This window comes from Nicotiana tomentosiformis, chromosome 3, assembly GCF_000390325.3.
Source record: "Nicotiana tomentosiformis chromosome 3, ASM39032v3, whole genome shotgun sequence".
NCBI classification, from domain to species: domain Eukaryota; kingdom Viridiplantae; phylum Streptophyta; class Magnoliopsida; order Solanales; family Solanaceae; genus Nicotiana; species Nicotiana tomentosiformis.
In genome coordinates this window covers 14,483,260-14,495,888 of record NC_090814.1, presented here as the reverse complement: position 1 = coordinate 14,495,888, position 12,629 = coordinate 14,483,260, and the positions used below count along the sequence as shown (strand labels likewise).

The 12,629-nt window shown below is 34.3% G+C and overlaps 1 long non-coding RNA gene across 1 annotated transcript; it reads right to left on the bottom strand.

The window, feature by feature from the left end:
- Positions 1-4,655: 4,655 nt before the first annotated feature.
- On the bottom strand, positions 4,656-6,327 carry LOC108944059 (uncharacterized). The gene is made up of 3 exons (XR_011415117.1): positions 6,187-6,327; positions 5,556-5,682; positions 4,656-4,851 (listed from the first exon to the last, which is right to left on the bottom strand). It is a non-coding gene; the product is annotated as an uncharacterized lncRNA (long non-coding RNA).
- Between the last annotated feature and the right edge of the window lie 6,302 nt (positions 6,328-12,629).

The following is a 12,629-nucleotide window of genomic DNA, read 5'->3' as shown; positions in this document are numbered from 1 at the left end:
TCCTATACTTGATTGATAGCTATTATTGTAAGCAAATTCTATCAAGGCTAAGTGTTTGTCCCAACTACCCTCAAACTCAATAATGCAAGCTCGAAGCATATTCTCCAAGATTTGTATTACCCTCTCAGACTGGCCGTCTGTTTATGGATGGAAAGCGGTACTAAAATTCAACCTAGAACCCAAAGCTTCTTGCAAGCTAGACCAAATTCTAGATGTAAACCTTGGATCTCTATCAGACACAATAGAAACAGGGATTCCATGCAGCCTCACAATCTCATTAATGTATAATTCTACCAAACGTAACAGTGAGTAGTCCATTCTGATTGCCAAGAAATGAGCACTCTTAGTTAGTCTATCTACAATGACCCAAATTGCATCATGATTCCTTTGAGTGCGTGGAAGTCCAGAAACAAAGTCCATCGTTATCCTTTCCCATTTCCACTCAGGTATTGACAAGGGTTGCAGTAGACCAGCTGGGACTTGATGTTCAGCTTTTATTTGTTGGCATACCAAGCATTTAGAAATGAACTCTGCAATGTCGTTCTTCATACCGCTCCACCTGTAGTGCTCCTTGATGGTCCGGTACATTTTAGTACCTCCAGGATGCATTGCATAAGGCGAACTATGTGCTTCAATAAAGATATGCTTCCTCTATTCATCATCATTAGGAACACACAACCTATTTTTATAAAACAAGGTATCATCTTTCTTCAATGTAAAATCTGATTCTCTTCCATTTTGGACTTCTTCAACCCGTTTCACAAGCTTCTCATCTAACTTATGTGCTTCTTGGACCTGCTCAAGTAAGATTGGCTTGACTTGCAAATTAGCAATGATAGAACCATTAGAATTAAATGAAAGACAAACATTCATGGATCTTAATTCAAGAAGTAAGGGCAAAGGACTTAGACTTAAACTTGCAAGGGAATTGCGACTCAACGCATCTGTAACTACATTAGCTTTACCAGGATGATAATCAATCGTGAAATCATAATATTTGATGAATTCAAGCCATCTACGTTGTCTCAAGTTTAACTCTTTTTGTGTACCCAACTACTTCAATCTCTTGTGATCAGTAAATATGTGACATTTCTCCCCGTACAAGTAATACGTCCAAATTTTTAAGACAAAAACAATGGCAGCAAGTTCGAGATCGTGAGTGGGATAATTCAACTCATACGATTTCAACTTTCGAGAGGCATAAGCAATTACTTTCCCTTCTTAAATCAAAACACAACCCAAGCCACGATAAGATGCATCACTATATACCACATAATCTTTTCCTTCAGCTGGCAAAGAAAGTATTGGAGATTGTGTCAACAAGGATTTGAGCTTTTCAAAGCTCTCTTGACACTTGTCATCCCATACAAATTTGGAGTCTTTCCCCAAAAGTTTAGTCAAAGGAGAAGCTATAATAGTGAAGCCCTTCACGAACCTCCTATAATATCCTGCTAAACCCAAGAAACTTCTGATCTCAGTTGGAGTTTTAGGAGGTTTCCAATCAACAATAGCTTGAATCTTACTAGGATCAACCTTCACACCTTCAGCTGATACAATATGCCCCAAAAATGCCACTTCACTCGACCAAAATTCACATTTGGAAAGCTTCGCATAGAGTTGCCTCTCTTTCAGAATTTACATGACAATCCGGATATGCTTATCATGATCTTCTCTATTCTTGGAATGGACTAAAATGTCATCAATAAACACCACCACAAATTGATCAAGATAAGGTTTAAATACACGATTTATTAGATCCATAAATGCAGCAGGAGCATTTGTCAAACCAAATGGCATTACCAAAAATTCATAATGTCCATACCTTGTTCTAAAATCAGTTTTAGGAACATCTTGCTCCCTCACTCGCAATTGATAATATCCAGACCTCAAGTCAATTTTTAAGAACAAGCTGGCACCCTTCAGTTGGTCAAACAACTCATCGATTCTAGGCAGTGGATATTTGTTCTTGATTATTACCTTGTTCAGCTGCCGGTAATCAATGCAAAGCCTAAGAGTGCCATCTTTCATTTTCACAAATAAAACAGGAGCTCCCCAAGGCGAAATACTAGGACGGATAAAACCTTTCTCAAGAAGTTCTTGCAATTGATCCTCCAACTCTTTTAATTCAGCTGGAGCCATTCTATAAGGAGCGATAGAAATATGAGTAATTCCAAGGACAAGCTCTATAGGAAATTCAATCTCCCTTTCTAGAGGCAACCCAGGAAGATCATCAGGAAATACAGCAGAAAAGTCACACACTATTGGTATGTCCTTAAGACTTGGACTCCCCAATCGTGTATCGACTATATGAGCAAGATAGGCATCACAACCTTGACAAATCATCCTCCTTGCCAAGACCGCAGAAATAATATTAGTTGTCAATGATCTTTCTCCTTGAACTACTATGTGTGAGTATGTAGGAGTTCTAAAAGTCACTTGTTTCAACCTACAATCAACCAATGCATGGTGCCTATGGAGCCAATCCATACCAACAATAACATCATAGTCTTGGAAGGGCATTTCAAGCAAGTCTGCAGGGAAGACCAGATTTTGAATCATGAATGCACAATCTCGGTAAATCCTACTAACAACAACCTGATGACCTAATGGACTCGTGACTAGCACATCAAAGTCAAGTCTTACAGGTTTAACAGTATCAGGAAATGCAAGTGATGAGCAAACATAAGAGTGTGAAGATCCAGGATCAAATAATGTAACAACAGATATGCCAAATAAGTGAAATTTACCAATAACCACGTCCGGGCCATCTTGGTCATTCTTCTGTCTCATAGCATAGACTCGTGCAGTAGATTTCGACACACTAGCCTAATTAGCTCCACCCAAACCCGCCACTTGTATATTTCTAGGTCTTGCACCGCTATTAGCTTGAGAATGAGTAGTGATAGGCTTTTAAACTGAGCCCTCTGTATGCGTATAAGAAAGAGGATTAGGATTAGGGCAATCCTTCACTTTATAATCCATACTTCCACAATTAAAACAAGCACCAGAAGCTCTTCTGCAGACACCATAGTGATTCTTTCCTCACTGTGCACAAGTAGGTGTATAAGTTTTGCCTTGGCCATAACTTGGAGTACTAGCAGTAGAGAAATTTGGCTTATTCTTCTTATGATATGATGACTTCTGTGCACTTTCAGTCTTGGAATAGTCAAACTTTCCCTTCTTGGATGGACCGCCATAATCTGAATTACCCTTCCTAAACTTGTTTTCTCTCCTACTAGCTTCTTCCTTGTTATTTCTTTCCCAAGTAAGTGCATCTGAAATTAGCTTGGAAAAATCCTCAAGTTGCAAGATTGCCACAGATTTTCGAATGTAACCATTCAAACCTTCTTCAAATCTTCTGCACTTGTCTCTTTTACCATCAATAATACCTCCAGCATAGCGAGAAAGCCTGATAAAGTTTTGTTGATACTCTGCAATAGCCATACTCCCTTGTCTTAAATTCAAAAACTCTTTTTTCTTTGCATCACAGTAGACAGGAGGGACATATTTCGCACGAAAAACAAAGTCATCCCAAGTCAGCACCAGAGGTTTTACTTTTGCATTTGGCATACTTATCCACCAATCATAGGCATCTTTTTGTAAAAGTGAGATAGCATACTTAAATTTGGCAGCATTAGTACACTCTAGTTGTTCAAAGACTCTCTCCATGCGCTCGAGCCATTGTTCAGCTACCGTGGGATCAGTAGTGCCTTCAAATTTAACTCCACCCATTTTTCTCATCTTCTCAAAATTCATTTCACTAGGTTCGGACATTGTCTCAGCCAAGTGACAAAAGAACTCAGCCATCTGCTGAAATAGAGGAGTCATAATAGGAGTATTATGACCCATTGCTCTTGGATTATTGTCCATTTCATTTTCACTAACACGATGATGATTTAGGTTAGGCAAGAGTACCTCATCTCCTTCTTAGAGGTGAGGTGGAGCATTATAATGGGCCTGACTTTCATCAACGGATTCAATAGCTCTATTCGAAGAAGAGGCCATATTAAATTCCTATAAAAGATAAGATCACACTGCATTAGGGACATGTACACGATGCATATGCACAAGTAATACATCAAATTACATTAAACAAGTATGCAAAAATTTATAATCTCCAAGTCATTTTTAAGAAAGAAAATAACAAAAATATTAGGTACGATCACAACAAAAATCCTAGAATCACAAACCTAGACTCTGATACCAAAACTTGTAGCAACCCCTTTGGGAGGGTGCTACTTACGAAATAATCTAATTTACTACTTACAACATTAAGAAAATATTTTAAAAAAAAATATTCAGAATAATTTAGTAGCGGAAATAGGCCCATGCGATGAGGTCCAAAGTGCAATATTTTTATTTTCGGAAATACTCTTCATAATTTTTATTTTATTTTTTTTAAAATGAAATACAATGTCAAAATTTCAACATAAGGTGATATAACCCTTCTTGAATAATCAACATGTTAAAGCAACTTCCTAACAAAATTATACTTTCTTTCGACATCACTACAAGTTTGTATTGTACATAACTTTCAAACTATTGAGTATAAAAAAGAAAATTAGTTTTCTACTTTATACATATATATAAGACAAAGTATAAATTTAACATATTACAAGACTTGAGTTATTAACACACCTTAAAACAGCAAAATAAGTTACCAAATTCAAGTTACAAGATTTTGGTCTTAATATCTAAGCCTCCAAATAATATACACAAGTGTGACATATATATCATTTAAAAGTCCCAAAACTATACAAAATCATGGTGCATATGCAAATGTGATCTCCATAAGTGCTCCCAAAAAGACTACTTCATAAGGTCGTCTTCAAATTTCATCCCGTACATTACCTACGATAGAAAATAACTATCTCTAAGTATAAAGCTTAGTGGCGTATAAACTTTGGGGGCTTGGAGCCATTAACTTCTCCAATTCTCATTTTTAGTCATAGGTAGCTCAAATGAAATATAATTTAAAACAAGTAAACAAATATATCAAAAGTATCAAATATCAACCCTTGAAGTGATTCCAATTATCAATAACTATGTTCAAGATTCAAGAGTTGAGAAAGCGTATACTATCAATCCAAGAAAGCTTGTCAAATATCCATTTTTTTCGCCCAATATGTACGTCATGCCATCACACTAAGCAAAATCAGATATCAAGATGGACCGAAACCCAAAATCAAGTAGGGTCAAAACCCAACAGTCAAAAGAATCAAGAACCATATTAAAAATGGCTTCCTAGTTCGTACTTAACACGGACAAGTTCCATAATTTAAGACGAACTACAAATCCAAAGTCAAGATGGCAAAAGATCCAAATCAAGAGGCATGCCAAGATGAGTGACAAAGTCACTGCCACAAGAAGGACAAAGTCCCAACAAGAATGCAAAATGATCAAACAATCCACACGAGTGGGCGATTTAGCAAATATCTTGCAATACTTGATATAACACGAATACAATGCTATAAATTGAAGAGAAGAAAAACAAAATATCAGGTTATTTCAAAATATTCCAGAAAGTAAAAAGAGTACAAAGTTTATACACAAACCTTGGTGTTTTACCACAAAATAGTTCAACCACAACTTGAGGACGTTCGAATCGTCTACGCCCTAAACAAACCAAATCCGTCCACTTCCTCAAACATTTCCCCTTAGCTTTTACAAGGATATATATACCTTAAATACATAATAAAATATCTATATAAGTTCAGTGATTTAACATGTCAAACTAAACATGATATTGGTAAAAATTACCCAAAATGTTTGAAATATAAATTCTGGACAGTATCACTGCCTCGTGTTGTGACTCAGATTTGAAGATGAAAAAAGACAAACTAGACTGTATAGTCTTCTTTACAGTTGTAGATATGTGTCTTAGCGTTTCAGAACATTTTGAATCACCCCCATATCAATTTTGTACAAAAGGTTATGCTAAACATACTAACAGTAGTACAGGGAGGGTTTGTAAAATAGAAAATCTGGGCAGTACCCGCCCTATACTTCATCACCTATTTTCGGGTAAATAATAGACAACCCAGGTTTTGGTTCCTTCATAAGAGTTATAGATCTATGAAATAGCTTTCCAGAAAGTCTTAGATCACTTAAAACAGAACTCTATACAAAAGAATATGAAGAAAATACTAATAGTTGTCTAGTGCAAAAATGAGTTTAGTAACTTACCACAAAAGAGAGGAGCAACTTGAGCTTCACCAGGAACGAATTTTGCTGGTTGGTTTAGTGAAAATTTATGGTGGTTTTCATGAAGTTTTCAGGTGATAAGAAGGAGAGAGAGTAGGGGTGTTTTTCTTTTTCTTGAAAGAATGAAAATGGGGAGTTTATGGAAGACTAAGTCAATCAAAGTTGTCTTTAAGAATTTTGGATAAATATGAAATAAAAATGGCTGCCCAACTACTAAATATCCTTAGATAAATACAAAAGAGTGACAGCCCAAAAACTTAATTATAATGTATTTAATAACAATTCATCAAAATAATATTAAGTGTTACGCATAACAACACCATGGAACTTCTTTATTAGTATTAACACAACCTAGAGTAAGGAATTTTCATGTATTGTAAATTTCACGTTTAGGAAGTGCGAAGTAAAAAATATTTTCTCATTATAAAGATGCTCAATCGAAAATGTAAATATTAGTAAAAATTTTGGGTGTTACAATAAGAAAGACAGGAGTAGTTTTTAGCGATTGGAGTCTCACCAAAAGGGAAATTGGGGAGGGGTTTATATAGTAGTAGGAACTGAAAGAACAAATATGGAAAGAAGACTAATCACATAGAATAAGGAAAGGAAATCAATCATACAGAATGAGGAAAAGGAAATCAATCATACAGAATGAGGAAAAGGAAATCAATCATACAGAATAAGGAAAAGGAAATCAATCATAAAAAATAAGGAAAAGACCTCATGCAAACTAGTTTCAAAATCGGAATTAGGGCAAAGAGCAAGGCAGACCCTAATTAAGTTGGATTTGATAGAAACGTGCCCAAATCGGAGAGATACTCCGTTTTCTTTGAGGTATTAGCCGGAATCCCACAATATGTTCAAGATCGAGCCCATTTGGACCCGATTTACGTGAGATACACCTTCCATATACGTAACGATACTCAGTATTACCATATCAGAGTGGTGAGTGTTCAGAAAAGGCAAGAAAACTCTTGGTTCGAAGGAAATATGCAGAGAAAGGGTGAGACAATTCCGGTAGCTAGGGTTTAGGTTTGAGAGGTGAAGTGGAGTGTTCGAAGGTGGTAGAGATAGGTAATGGTGTCTAGGGTTTGGGTTATGGGATATAAAGAGAAGGAAATGGTTTATTATGGGTCGTTGATCATTTAAGCAACAACCATGATCGAAAGGGAAACGGGGCAGGTTATTTGATGGGTCACGACCGGGTTATGTAAAGGGGAGTTTGGTTTAGGATGCTGAGAGGTGAGATGATGGGGGCTTAGTGTTTTGGGCCTTGAATTTGTCCGAAAAATTGCACTGTTTTGGGTCAGCTCTTGAAACCCTATAAAATTAATTAACAAATGAATTATTAAAACATCTAATAAATGATAAAAATAATATTTATGCTATAACAAATATTTGAAAATAATAACTCAACATTATAAAAATATAAAATACTACTTTGGCATAAATAATTTAATAAATATAATTATTTATAAAATATAGGCTATTATTGCAAAATTATGTAAATAGCTCAAAAATACAAATATAATTATATGAAATGAAGTAAAAATATTTTAAAATATGTATGTGTGTGTAAATAATAAATTTGGATGATTAAGTCATCACAAAATAATTTAAAAGGGTAATTAATAAATAATCAAGTAATTTAAATACAAAGAAATCAATTTTAAAGCTCTAAAAATTATGAAAAATTATAGAAAATACTTGTATAACTCTTGTAAATTAATTAATGATGCAAAATGACATTTGAAAGTATATATATTTATTTGAAAAATATGAGGAAAAAATTGGATATCAACAAGGTAACCCAGCTTTAATGCTTTTTTATTTTTATTTTTATTTTTATTATTGTATTATTTTTGTTAGTGTCGTTTTTGATTTTCTAGGAGCATGAGAAGCAAAGCCATTGGAAGAAAGCAAAAGCAAGTGAGATGGTTAGAACTAAGTGTGAGGTGCCAGCACAAAGAACCAAGTATGGAATATGTCTGAGTACCTCATGAGCTACTAACGCTTAGGCCTTTGGCGTACCATGGAGTTTCTTTTACCCTCTTGTATTTAAGGGTGTGCATTGCGGATAATGCACAATTTTAAATGTGGGGCGAAGAGACTGTTTGGATGATTTCCTATGTTATATTAGTTGTGTTATTTTATGTGTGGTGAAAAATATCAAAAATAAATAAAAATAATTAGGTAGAAATAATCCCCCTTGGTTTCTCTTATCGCCACGGTTCTTTCAAGGGATGACTCTTTGAACCGGATAGTAGTTTTATTTTAGGTAGAATTTTCATAAATCTTTTGGATTTTTCTCGACGATGGACTTCCTAGACAGTTTTCTTGAGGGTTTAAAGTCCAAAGAAAAATACAAAAAAAAATTTGTTTTTTATTTTTTTAACTGATAATGGAATGGGGAGAACTTGAGTATCTATGTTTTTGACATATTTTATATCGGGGCTTAGAGGTGGAGTATTTTCACTAAGTACTTCCTTCATAATCTTTGTAATTATATGCCTTGAAAACATATGTGACTTTGTTTTGCCACCGAGGCTCATCTTTCGACTCTTGTGACTAATTCCCGTGTACTTAAATTTTATGATGATTGTGCTAGTTGTTGTAACTTTAGAGTCGGGTCCGAGCCGCTCTGAGTGAGTCATGTACATTGTGTGAGGTGAGATTTTGGTGTACTTTGTGCCATCCTTGCTAGTCTAGAACTTGCCCTGTGTGTGAGTCAAAGTGAAATGATTAAGTCTTGTAAGTTTGGGAAGTGATATAGGCTTTCTTTGATTGACCATTTAGCCTATTTACCTACCGGTGCTAATATTATCCGTAGTCAACCCTTTTGAGCATGTAAACCTTTTCTTTGCCAACCACATTACAAGTCGAATCCTCTGTGTTCTTAATCAAATCTTGTTGAACCTTTACCTCCAAAAGCACTTAAGTAGCTAGAAGAGTAAAGACAGAAATTGGGTAGCTTTTGAGTGGAACCATAGAGAGGCCGATAAGGTGCATTTGTGTATAAACAAAAAAAAAAGTACAAGCCAGAAATACCAAATTAAGGAGAGTGAAAAAAAAAGAGAAAAAAAGAATAACACATCTTATATCTTTGTCTGGACTAGTAAGTATCTATATGTTGACGTGCTTAATGAAGAGAGCTTAAATGTGTATGGTTTCATGGCAAGACATCGAATTGGTAATGACAAGAAAGTGCTTAAAGTGAAGTGTAGTGTATTAAAGTGCTTATGAGGGTTAGTCACTATTTTCTCAAATACATCCTACCCGTACCTTAGCCTACATTACAATATAGACTAATTTGAGCTTGAGAGTTTCTTTGTGAAAGTGAGCGAATTCTTTCTATATTTGAGTCCTTAGACTAACTTGAACTTATATTTGAGTGTGTGGACTATTTTCTTTGTGATTTGTTAGTGAGGGCACATGATTTGCAAAGGATTGATAGAGACCTTGATTTTTGAGTTGGCACAAAGACTGAGTCATAGTGTGGAATGCATTAAAATTAAGTTGTGAGGCGAGGATGTTAGAATGACCATCAATTGACTATGCCTATTTAGTGTGTATTGCTTGAGAGAGGGTACACATTTAGATTCACTCCTAACGTATGTGAGAAATAAATACGGAGGATTTTTAAGGTGGGATTAGAAATAACGAAACCTTGGTGCAGTCGTAATGAGCGGTGAATTAGTGCCAGCTAGCGTAGTTCGAGAGAATATGTCTAGTAAATTGTGGTAGTTGCTCGAGAGAGAATTACGACACCCGAAGTACTCACGATCGGTAGAGAATAATTAGGCGAAATTATAAAAGACGTAGTAGGAAGGATTCCGACAATTGGGAAAATCATAACTCTAGACTTTCTTAATCTTTTTTCAACCCTTAGTATCACTATTTGTTAATCTACTACTTTAATTTGTTAATTAGTTAGACATAAGAATCTTTATATTTAAAACTTAGGAATTGTTCGAATTTGTCTTCTTGGTAATAGTGAATAGTTGTAGCTAAGCTTTAATTTTTAGTGGGATTCGATTCCGGGCTCTTAGACCGGATTATATTTGCAGCGAACGCTTATTCTTTTTAGGACTATAATTGGGCGTGACCAATAGGCCAACCACCGCTCCAGCATCCCACCATGTGACGGAATCATATCAGCCGCTTCACATGATTATTAGCACCACATTCTCATAACAATGGTCTTTTCATCACCATAACCAGATCAAATTTACACGGCATTTGAGTAATTGGTCTTCTTCTAAGTGGTTGTTACCATACTCTATCTTCTCCTCATTCACTACCTATAAATATCATCAAACACGTAAGCCCTTCAACTTCATTACTTCAATCCAAGTACGTTGCTTTCTTGAATCAATTTCAACACCATAGAAGGCAATTAGAGTACATATTTTTTCTTCTTTTCAGTATAGAAATGGCAACACTTAACATCGTTAAGGCTTTCCCTTTGCCCGTTTCTGGTGCTTTAATTGGAACCTCTTTGCTCTTCTCCCTGGTTGCTTTCTTCATGTAGTGATTTTACTATTCTCCCTTTATTGATTTTGAAAAAGAAAAAAAAATAACTAAAAGCAATCCATTGTTCCTTATTTGGGTGACTTTCTTTGGCAGAATATTGCTATTGAATATGCTCATTCGACATTGAGATATTGTAACTCTCGTTATTTTAGTCATTGCCAAGTAATAAAGTTACCATCCTTTCTATTATTAAGTTCGAGATCTTAGCAATATTCGATGTCTAGTTTATCCTTTTTTTAAGGAAAGGAGTTCAAAATTACCCTTGAATTATGTGAAATTGTGTGTTAATAGTAAGTGGCAAAATTGGCACTATATACCAAAACCGGCCTGCATTTGCCCTTTTCAACTGACTAAAAATGATTAATAGTTTAGCACCACAAATCGCCTAATGTTTATCGAAAAAGGCATAAATGATCATTTCGCATGAGTCATCGCCTATATTTGAACCTTTTTCCCCAAGAAAAAAAGAAAAGAAAATACATTAACTTGGAAACAATCTAATATCATTTTAAAAGCTAATCTATAAATAAATAAAATAGACTACTCCCTCCTTTCACTTTCACTTGTCCAGTATTCTAATAATAGATTTTCACTTTTACTTGTCACTTTTAGCATATTAAGAGATGACAATTTTTTTTTTCCTGTTATATATTAATTACTTATTTCAAATCATTTTTTCAAATCCATTAAAAATATACATCAATTAATATGAGTATTATGGTAAATTATGCACCTCATTTATTATTTCTTAAAGGGTGTGCAAAGTCAATACTGAACAAAGTAAAAGTGAACGGAAGGAAAACAACACAACAATGCAAAGCTTGAATGTTCTAAACCGTGGATACTAATTAATTAAAGTATTATGATAATCAATATTTGAAGTTCGAGAAGAATAATAAGTATCGTTTAATGGGCTTTCTCAACTAAATCAAAGCTTGTGGAGCTTATCCACCAACTAAACAAACTTAAAGCCCAAAAAGGGGGAAACAATGAAATATTGGCGATATGCAAATCACAGCGAAGTAAATTCCTGAAAAGGTTAAAATTAGCCAAAATAAAAAAATGTAAGATTAAAAAGCTTGGTTATCGTTAAATGCTTGTCCTATTTCAGTGTTGCAATATCAACAAATAATAACGGACTAAAAACTATCAAAGAAATGTCATTCGTATTTTAATATATAAAGTTTTTTATTTCTTAACATGATATTAGAGTACCCATCTTGGTTTATAAGATGTTGAGTCTTCAATTTATATTGATCACGTTCAAAATGTCCAGCCTTAAACATGCGGGGGTTAAGTGTCTCACATTGCGGATTCAAAATATTAACATTATGGTTCGAGTTTGAAATACTACCACATTTTATTTAATTTACTCGGTTCAAAATCTACTAATTATATTTATTTAATGCAATTTTAGCACAAATACTATGTCGAACTAAAAGCTACTAGATCATAAGACTACATTATCATAAAACTTTCACCAAATTTTGTTAATTGACATTGCAACGGCGCGTAATATAAAGTAAAATCATGCTTGATTGTTAGTATTTGACAAAGGAAATAATCTCTTGTGATGACTTACAATATGAATAGAAGAAAATGAATTTTTCATATTTTTTAGCATGTGTCTTATTTTCAAATCTCTTAAGCGTAAAAATAAAAATCTCTTGTTAAAACTAAATAAAACAAAAAATAAAGTAAGAACTACAAAACCAATTCCCATCTTTAGATGTGCATTAGAATTAAAAAGAACGGGAGAAACTAGCTTCAATAATCAATATCATCAATCCACTTCAATAAAACTACAAAATCAAAATAAGAATGTAAACAAAGAATTTTATTCCAATAGATCGTATATATAATAAATATTAAAAGAATCCGCTTAACATTGA